Source organism: Ursus arctos, unplaced genomic scaffold (genome assembly GCF_023065955.2).
Source record: "Ursus arctos isolate Adak ecotype North America unplaced genomic scaffold, UrsArc2.0 scaffold_32, whole genome shotgun sequence".
In the NCBI taxonomy this organism is placed as follows: domain Eukaryota; kingdom Metazoa; phylum Chordata; class Mammalia; order Carnivora; family Ursidae; genus Ursus; species Ursus arctos.
Window position 1 is genome coordinate 30,971,674 of NW_026623008.1, and position 10,997 is coordinate 30,982,670.

Here is a 10,997-nt window from a genome sequence, read left to right on the forward strand (position 1 = left end):
CTCATCCTTGGTAACAATGTACCATTCTGGTGAGTGGTCAGTAATGGGGAGGCAATGGAGGAGTGTGTGTGTGTGTGTGTGTGTGTGTGTGCACTCAAGCAGGGGATATATGGGAAAATCTCTGTGCCTTCCTCTCAATTTTGTTGTAAACCTGAAACTGCTCTAAAAAAACGGATGTCTTAAAAAAAGAATGCTGTCAGATGTCTGTCAGAAGATATAGTAGGTATAAATACACACCCAAATAAAGTACAAAAAGGCTTAATAAAATATATGACACACCAGCACACTCATCATACATAAGAAACATAATATTGTGAGAAACAACAGATCAGTAAATAAAACTTCAATTTCAGAATAAACATCTTTGAGCATCCCAGAATCGAAAGCAAGAAAGGAAGCTAAATAAATTATAGTGTTCTAATTGTATAATGAGACAATATAAATCAGAGAAGCAAAATTTTACATAGCATGATACTTGGAAAAGAATTGATTCAATTGGGTTCCCCATGGTTTTATTTTAAAAATTATTTTACAACTTTCCTATAAAATACAATATGCAGCATAAAATGCACAAAACATATATGTAAAGTATAATAAATATACAGCAAACATCCAATAGCCACTACCAAAGACAAGTAGGGCATCGCAAGAACTCTGGAAGTCCCTTTGTTTTTATCACCCCTAATTCTCCCCCTAACTTCTCGTGTAAACTTCTTTGCTTTATACTTTTTATTCATCCACTAAAAAATAGATTTACCTGTTTTAAAACTTATATAAGTGGAATCATCTTTAATATATTCTATTTTAAATGTATTTCTTTTTACTTTATATACAGTAAAATTCACTCTTTGAATTAATTTCACCTTGATCAGATTTTGCAGAAATGTGGATGCGTCCTGGGCAGGGACCTCCTCTGAGCTTTGTGCCCAGAGTTGGTGGTGATAGTCGGCTAAATTCATGATCATCTTGGCTACATCTTTCTGGTAATAAGGCCGACCAAATATCAAGATATCAGCTTCACCCTCGGGGTCCCACTGAGTAACATGAAGTAGGGTCTGTGACACACACTCCACATGCGGGATGTGCTCTCTTCCAGCATAAGATCGCTTCCACCAGCCAGCCTCGAGGTGAACTGCCTTCGGACTCTTCAGCTACTCCAAGTGGAACCAGTAGGGCCGCTTGCTGAGGTTACTGAGCACGTGAATAGCGTCCCTTCTCGCTGCTCCACCTGCACGAGCATCGGAAACCGCCTTTAAGAGAAGCAAACTGGTATGTGCCGAGACACACGTGCTTTCCCGTGGTTTTAATGGGACCAGCGTTCCTGAGGGGTTGGAATGACTTTTTCATGGAAAGCCTATATATATAGGACCTGGGAGCCTCCCAGTTCAGTAATATGATTTTGTTAGATCCGTGTTCACATTTATATTATTATGACCTTGTAAATAGTATCTGTAGCTGCAGAGTTTGCTACAATTTCTTGCATAAAGTTTTGTTTTTCTTGATGTCATTAATTGCTCTTTTGCTCAAATGCTTCTTTTTCTTTTAAAATGCTTATTTTTCTACCTCCTCCTCTATCTCCATACTTCCCAGCTGTGTAAATTTCTTCTCTGGACCTTCACGCACAGCAGGAACTTTATCATTTCATCTTGAGAGTACTGCTCCTTCAGTCTTGACTGCTCCAGTCTGGGTTAGCTGCTTTCAGGCCCACAGTCCTGTGGGTTACTATAGCCATTCCTGGTCTTAGATCCTGGGCTCTCTGGATCCCGTGACTTCCTTTCTTTTGTGTGCGTGCATATTTGGTTTTGTTGTTGTTTGTGAAGTAGATTTTACAGTAGTAGCAAGAGCACCCAGGCAACGATTCCTGAGTTGCTCTGTGATCATCTCCAAGAGGACCCTCATTTTTACTATAGTTCTCTTTTCCACTTTATTTCTGATTAGCTTCCAGGAAGTTGAGGATGAGGTAGCTGAATTCCAGGAGGGAAGCAGAAAATGAGAGACAGAGTTGTGGGCACAATTAGTTTAGGCTGAATGAAGAAATAGAGACTTGCAGGCTGGTAAGGAGACTGAAGCTTGAAGTGGAAGCTTTGAAGGCAGTGGTGGCAGTGGGTGCCGATGCCTAATGTGCTAGGTTTAACAAAATGAGAAATATACTTTTTCAGGTGGAACTGAAGAGCGGTCATCAACAGTAACAACAACAACAGAATAAGCGTCAAGTAAATTTTTGAAATAAAATGTTTTCTTTCACGGAACCAAGGGAAAGTGGTTTAGAGTTTAGAAGTTCACTTAGAAACTTCATAGCTGTCAGTTTTCTAGCTATAATGTTCCTATAATTTTCAAAGGCTGATTGTTTTGACAGAGTGCTTCCTTCTACAGGACTTTATTTTTTTATTTTTATTTTTTTAATGGTTTTTTATTACATTATGTTAGTCACCATACAGTACATCCCTGGTTTCTGATGCGAGGTTCGATGATTCATTAGTTGAGTATAACACCCAGTGCACCATGCAATATGTGCCCTCCTTACTACCCATCACCAGTCTATCCCATTCCCCCACCCCCCTCCCCTCTGAAGCCCTCAGTTTGTTTCTCTGAGTCCATAGTCTCCCATGCTTCACTCCCCCTTCTGATTACCCCCCTTTCTTTATCCCTTTCTTCCCCTACCCATCTTCCTAGTTCTTAATGTTCCATAGATAAGAGAAGTCATATGATAATTGTCTTTCTCTGCTTGAATTATTTCACTTAGCATTATCTCCTCCAGTGCCGTCCATGTTGCAGCAAATGTTGAGAACTCGTTCTTTCTGATAGCTGAGTAATATTCCATTGTATATATGGACCACAGCTTCTTAATCAAGTCATCTCTTGAAGGGCATCTTTGTTCCTTCCGTGATTTAGCTATTGTGGATAATGCTGCTATGAACATTGGGGTGCATATGGCCCTTCTCTTCACTATGTCTGTATCTTGGGGTAAAGACCCAGTAGTGCAATGGCTGGGTCATAGGGTAGCTCAATTTTTTAATCATGACATTTGCTTACCATCATATTGTTTCACTCATTACTTAGTAACACTAAATATAATTTTAAATTTAATGTGTTACAGGTTGAATTGTGTCCTCTCCAAAAGATATGTTCTCGTCCTAACCCCTGATGTCTCAGAATATAGCCTTATTTGCAGATGGGGTCTTTACAGAGGCAATCAAGTTAAAATGAGATCGTTAGGGCTGCCCTAATCCAGTACGATGATGTCCTTTTAAAAAGGGAAAATTCAGACCTAGAAACAAACATGCGTAGGAAGAAGAAAAAATTAAGACCTAGGGAGAAAACAACTGTCTATAAGCCAAAAAGAAAGGCCTGGATCAATTCTTTCCCTCATGACATTCAGAAGGAACCAAACCTGCCAACATCTTTATCTTGACTTCTAGCCTCCAGAAATATGAGACAATTTCTGTTGGCTAACCGACTCAGTTTGCAGTAATCTGTTACAACAGCCTTAGGAAAGTAATACAAGTATATTCGTTCCAATTTTATATGAAAACTTTCCATTCTAAAATCCAGTATTTTATATTATCTTAATTTTTATTTCTTTAAAATATCAGTTCATAATGATTAGTGGTTTAGTACTGTATAAACATTGTTTAAACATATTTATAGACATGAAATTTTTCCTTGCCTTTCTTCCATGATATTTGCCTTTACCTGTTATAATTCTTCCTCTCTGCCCATTTATTTCCTAAATCTTTTACTGACTTCTTTACTAAACAATTCATGTGAGAATTCCTGTCTTGTCCATCTCCTCTTTCCCTTAGGCCATCTTGTATATATATCAACTACGTCCGTATAGCTGTGTAGGTATATAGTCAAGTTATTAGTAGGTCACCTAGGCAACCCCAAATACTGACTCATCTAATGGCGTGACAGAGCAGCGGGGCCAAAGATTTCATCGAAATGTGAATGTACCCCGAGTGACTCAGTACCAGAAGCATATGAAGAATGGAGGAGAAATAAATTTTGAAATGTACATAACTGAAAATTCTTCTAATGTTCAATGAATAACATGCAATTAGAGAATTTGGTTCTCAACTAATAGAAGTTCTTTCTTTTTGGGTATATGCAAAGATAAGCACACTATTTTTTAGTGGCAATTACACAAAATAGAATTTATCAGAATTCCTGTGTTTGTAGGGTACAAACCTGTGAAGTCAGTGAGTATGAAAGTAACAACTTGTGTGAAGGAAACTTGAGATTTTTCCCAAATTTGAAAACAATCCTTAAAGTTATATGATATTGCATTAACAAGTTATAATGCTAAAAATATTTTTTTAAACAACCAATGTTTTAAAAAAATCAACCATGCTAGTGGAAAAGTAGAATTTTCTTTTTATTATGTGTATAGAAAATTATACTGAGGCACCAAGGTGGCTTAGTTGGTTAAGTGTCTGATTTTTGATCTCAGCTCAGATATTGATCTCAGGGTCATGAGTTCAAGGCTCGTGTTGTGCTCTAGCTGGGCTGGAGTCTAGAAGGGAGGGAGGGAGGGAAGGAGGAAGGAAAGAAGGAAGGAAAGGGAAGGGGAAGGGGCAAGGGAAAGGGAAAGGAAGGAAAAAGGGAAGGGAAGGAGGGAGGGAGGAGGGAAGGAGGGAAGGAAGGAAGGAGGGAAGGAAGGATGAAAGAAAGAAAGAAAGAAAGAAAGAAAGAAAGAAAGAAAGAAAGAAAGAAAGAAAGAAGAAAGAAAGAAAATTATATCACCAAAGCACTGGAATTTGAAGAGGAGGTCAAAGAGTACCCAGCCAAAAATATCAGAAAAGAAGTGTTACAGAAGTACGTCAGAAATAAATAGCATAAAAATACGTTATTTCTCTGGACTTTGTGATGTTTAAGGTATTAGTTTTTTAAAATTTGTAATTTATTATTTCTTTTCTCATTCTAAGTAAATATCCCTGTCTGTATGTAATTCTGCATTTATGTTTTTTTATTTTGTGAACTATATAATATAATCCTTTAAAAACCAAACTAAATGTATCCCAACTTAACTTTTCAAGCCAGATTTCAAATATGCCTTTTTCAACATCACCTGACATGAGGAGGGTAGAGTAGAAAAGGTCAGAGTTAAAAAAAGATAGTACTTTTACCATGGTTAAAATATCTTATTTTGTGAATTTCACACACACACAAAATCTGATTGTGTGAACCCATTGCTAGCAGCTCTCCCAGAGCTGTAGAAGGGGCTTGGACAATTGAAACTCCCCAGTAAATCTTCTTGTGCCCCCCACTGAGTATCAGCCCATCCTTTCTCCATAATTCCATGGCCATAGGTTCAGTCATTCATTGAATAAATTTTGGCAGGGCATTTAGTACATATGAGGCTCTGTTCTAGATGTGGGTGTAGAAACAGCAAATAACAATCCATGTTCCCACAGAGCTTTTTTGTCAGGTGGGGAGAGGGCAACAACCAATTAGCAAGTAAATACATAAATAACCAAGACTATTTTAGATAGTCATATAAGCAATGCAGGAAATAAAATAGGAATTGATAAAGATGACTGGGGTAATGAGCAACCTGAGATAGTACTAGAAGGTGATTCTAAGAAGAAAATATTCTGAGACATAATAATAAACAGAAACCATTGCTATAAATATTTTAGGAGAAATAATTTTAGAGAGAGAGAGAGAGTGAGCACACATGTGAGTGGGGAAGAGGGGCTGAGGCAGAGTGAGAGAAAGAATCTCAAGCTGACTCTCTGCTCAGCTGGGAGCCCTATGTGGGACTGGATCCCAGGATCCTGAGATCATGACCGGAGCTGAAATCTAGAGTCAGACACTCAACAGACTGAGCCACCCAGGCACCTTAGAAATTATTTTTTTAAATAATTTGTTATTTATTTGAGAGAGAGCAAGCATGAGCAGCAGGGTGGAGAAACAGAGGAAAAGAAGCATGCTCCCCGCTGAGCAGGAAGCCTGACGTGGGGCTTGATCCCAGGACCTCAAATTCATGACCTGAGCTGAAGGCAGATACTTAACCGACTGAGCCACCCAGGTGCCCCTCAGAAATTATTTTAAGTAGAGTAAATAATAAATGCAAAAGCTCTGGGCAGAAAACTGTTGCATGTTCAAGGAATCTAAAGATGGTAGTGTTGGCTAGAGCAGGAAAGCAGAGAAAGGTAGGAAATGAGGAAGGGGTGAGAGCATGATGTTAGACTTTCAAGGCAGGACTGTTGGACTAATTGCAAAAGGCTATTCCTTCCTGAATGTTCCAAAGGCACTTCAGATTTAACATATTTAAAACCAAATTCGCCATCTTTCTTCCACCAGCATGTTTATGCTTCTACGTTGCCCATCTCATTTAATGACATCATCTCCCCTCAGTTGCCCGACCTAAAAGAATCTCCTACTCTGCCCTGTAATTCTTCCCTGATTCCAAATCTAGTTTATTAACAAATCTTATTTGCTGATTCTTCCTCACAAATCTCTCTCGTCCTGCGCCCCTTTCCAGGTCACTGCTCCTGTTCCAGTTTACCCCTTCACCATCTCCCCTGCAGTTTCACCTCACTTCCCTCTTAGAGACCCACTGCTTTTCCTTTTATTTCCTTGAGTTAGTCTTTACACAGCAGCCGTCATGAGCTTTGCAAACAATGATCGGTCATGTCGCTCTGTTGTTAAAACGCCTCCAAATGGTCCATCACCGCACAAATAAGAATGTCTACACCATTAGACATGGAATCCAAGATCCTTTAGGCCTGACTATTGCCTATGACTCCAGTCTCCATCACACAGATTAATTCTCCAACAAAACCAACTACTTTCAATTTCCTTTATGTTCCCACTGCTTCAAACCTTTATTCTTTGCACATGTTGTTTTTGACATTTGGAATGACTATTCCCATTACGTCCCCTGCTGTGTCCCTGCAAAATTCACCCTGAAAAGCCTAGGTTTAGTGTCCATATTTTTTTGGTAACACTTCTCTTGAAGCTTTCTCTCCCCACCACACACCACCACCAGGACTTGACCTCTCATTGCCTCTGTTTGTGCTGCTTTTCGCACATAGAATCATTTTAGAAGTCTGGTTTCCCCCTGTTGATACGCATTAGAATGATTTGATGCCTGTACTTCAAGCAATGTGATGAGGAGCCTACAGAGCTTGTCCCTGAACAGTACAGCTATCGATCACAAAAATAAAACGTTAGACCTACAGGGAATTTTTATCATTAAGGTGATCCTTTCATCATACAAATGAAGGAACCGATAACCAGAAAGGTTAAGCAGTCAACAGCACCCTAACTAGTTTTTTATGGAGCCCATAGTAACTTCGTATCTCCTGCCCCAGAGCTTTAGCCTCGGGCTTTGTGTGCCATTGGGGATTTCTCCCCTCCTCTCCCTTATTTACGTTCACGGATGTTATCTTCAATGGAAAGCTGATCGGTAGCTATGGATGCATTTACTTTATATTAAGCACTCTACCAACATTCGTGAAGGGATGAAATACAAGGCTTGAGTTTGTAATGATCTAATTGATACTGTCAACGGAGTGAGACTATGCTTAGGAAGCCTATTGCTTCATTCCTTAATTCTTTTGTCAAACATTCCCTAATCATCTTTAATATGCAAAATGCCACACTTTGTGTTGCGAATGAAAAGGCAAACAGAAAATGTGCTCTTTGCACACCAGAAAGTCACAGAGAAATAAAACACATGATCATACTACTAAAGCAAAGTTAGAAAAGCCATACTGAAAGTGTGAATAAATCAAGAAGTGCATGATTCTGGAAATCTCTTAGGAAAGAGTCACCAAGATTTTTAGAGAAGATTATATTTGAGCTATACATTCCTTCATTTATTCATTCATTATTATTCATTTATTTATTATTAATGAGCACTTAGCTTGTTAATAACAAATTTTTTAAGAAGATGAAACTAAAAGATGAATCATGAAATAACTGCTCAATCAGTGTTATTTTTAGGGGCAGCTTGACTTAATCTCATTGACAGTGCTGCTTTATTCATCACACCATGAAACTAGATTCAAGTCAGTGATATTCATATGCCTATAAAATTCAGAATTATTTCAATTTTTATTTTATTTTTTTATTTTTATTTTTTTTAAGATTTTATTTATTTATTTGAAAGAGATAGAGACAGTCAGCGAGAGAGGGAACACAAGCAGGAGGAGTGGGAGAGGAAGAAGAAGGCTCATAGCGGAGGAGCCTGATGTGGGGCTCGATCCCAGAACTCAGGGATCACGCCCTGAGCCGCAGGCAGACGCTTAACCGCTGTGCCACCCAGGCGCCCCTATTTCAATTTTTAAAATCGTATGTTTTATTACTTTAGTCTTGAGTGTTTCACCTTTAAAGTTTAATTTTAATTTTCTCTCTGTGGTCTCTGAAACTGGAGTAAGTCCAGAATTCTTTTGTGATTCCCCCTCTACCGATATGAACAACATGCTCATTTCGCTTTCCACAAGAATGCTGCTACGATGAGTTCTACAAAGAATAGTTTGGGAAATTGAAATAAAGTAAAAATCTTCTGCTCTTATAATGAGACTATCTCCTATTTCACAGTATAACAAATTTGACAAACGGCTATTTCATTCGGCTTTTCATATTTGTTTGCTTGGTCTGTGTCTAAAGGTAAATATGTACATGTGCAAACATATTCTTACTGTGTCTCTTAGTCATCCAAACCCTGGATTTCTGGAAGGCTAAAAAAGAAGCAATCATTCGATGTTGCCAGTTTGATTTCCAAACATAAAAGTTTATAAGGTTTTACAAAAACATCCCAAAGTTCTAGCCATGCATTTTAATTTGTTTTGTTTATGGTAAAAATTCTCTGATAGCTTTTCAACATTTTTCAACTGTCATTTTAAAATTTTGAACAAATCTGCCTCTTGTTATTACTCTTGGAAGAGAAGATCCTATAGGACTTTTCTTCCTTTGATATGAAGAATATTTCATAATATTATAAAATATAATCAAATCTAAAAATTAAATTTTTTATAAGTACATGTATACTTGTGTTTAACATGGAAATAGGAAAGTATAGCCATCATTAGTTATGTAAATAACTCCTGTCTATACATATAGATGTAGGGATATAAAGATATCTTACAATTTTTAAAATAAGGTATCATGGACTTGCTTTGTTATTTTTATGATTGTTGAATACATGCCTCACTGTACCCTCACAAGTCAGTTATTTATATGCGCACACTGAAACTAAATGACTCACCCAAGATCACACAGCTAGATTACTTACTAAACTGGGTTGCAATAAAGCAACATTTAGGCCATGTGATAGATTATTTTTTTGTATGTAAATTTACTCCTTAGGCATGATCTTTTGTTTTGTGATTAAATTTCCAAAGGGCATTTTTGACATTCACATTACCTTATTTCAAGTGGAAATTAATTTCCCCTTGACAAGTGTTGTGAGTTTCAAAATATCCCTGTGCACACGTTTGCTGAAAAGGTTATTTATATTACAAATGTTTGCGTCAAAGATATCTAAGCTTTTATTATGCACACATATCTTTATATACATAGTCTCATTATAAGTTTATGAGATTAGTTTTTTCTTTTTTTTTTTAAGATTTTTTTTATTTATTTGACAGAGATAGAGACAGCCAGCGAGAGAGGGAACACAAGCAGGGGGAGTGGGAGAGGAAGAAGCAGGCTCATACCAGAAGAGCCTGATGTGGGGCTCTATCCCAGATCGCCAGGATCACGCCCTGAGCCGAAGGCAGAAGCTTAACCGCTGTGCCACCCAGGTGCCTCATGAGATTAGTTTTCTGTAGTGACTTTTGGAAACTAGTCTACTGCTTTATGATTATGCTGTGTATTTTGCATCCTATTTAAATGTTATTTTGGCCTTTAATTTTTAACCTTGTAAGTTTCATTACCATGTTATACAATTTCATCTGAATAACCACGCCAAAAAAAAAAAAATTAGAGATCTTCAGCTCTAAATTCCTGTAACTGAAAGTAGCTCTCCTTGTCTTTGTTATTATGATCAGCACATTGAAACTCGAGGCAAGGTTGTTGATGGGCAGAGATCCTGAGGGCGGGAACTGCAGGCAGCTCTGTGGCTGGAGGAAAGCATCTGAATGCAGGCCCTGGCACTTCTGCAGAGCAAGTTTCTTCATTCCGAATCTGTGGAATAGACCAAAAACCCGAAGCATCTGGCAGGATATGTGGCAGCTGGAAAATCCCCTAACCACATATTTTAAAGCCCGTAAGATGCTTGTGGTTTAACACGTATATGTCGTTATTCTAACATTCACTAAAATAAAATGCAATTACACATTACTGAGTACTATTGATTTTCTCTTATATCAGGATAATTTCGGCTGTCTTAATTCCCTCAAATAATATCTTAGAACTCACTTGTGTGCTAAATGGAAACCCAGAGAATAATTTACATTTTTCTTTTTAGTGAAGATATAAATGAATTAAAACTTTAGAAAAAATAACCCAAGGCCCTCAAGAACCGATTATCCCCCTTGCTTTAACCTGAATTCTCCTTTTATTAAGAAAGATTCACCATTCAAGGAACATATTATCTTCATTCATAAAATGGAGTCTTTCATTTCTGGGGACTCATGACAAATGAACAAATGAAGGGACAGATGAAGACTCATTAAGGGACTTGTTTGAATTTAAATGGGGGAAAAGATTTCAAATAGGTAAATTAAATATGCAGATATATATGTATATGCATATACATATACTTGCCTGTGGTTTTCTTCAGTAAGTTAATTTATAGCTTTTTTTTTGTTTTACTTTAAGGAATAGGAAATGGGTGTGTATATGAATGGGTTTTAATCTTTGCAGCAGTTCCACGATGTCTCCATTGCTTTTCACTTAAGAAAACATATCCAGCCTTTGCCCACCTAAATCAGGATATTTCCATTAGAAGAAGGAGGAGGAGGGGAAGAAGAAGGAGGAGGAAAAGGGGGAGAAGAACCACCTCACCAGGTCCAGTGTGATGCCTTGTTTTACATTAGGTGTTA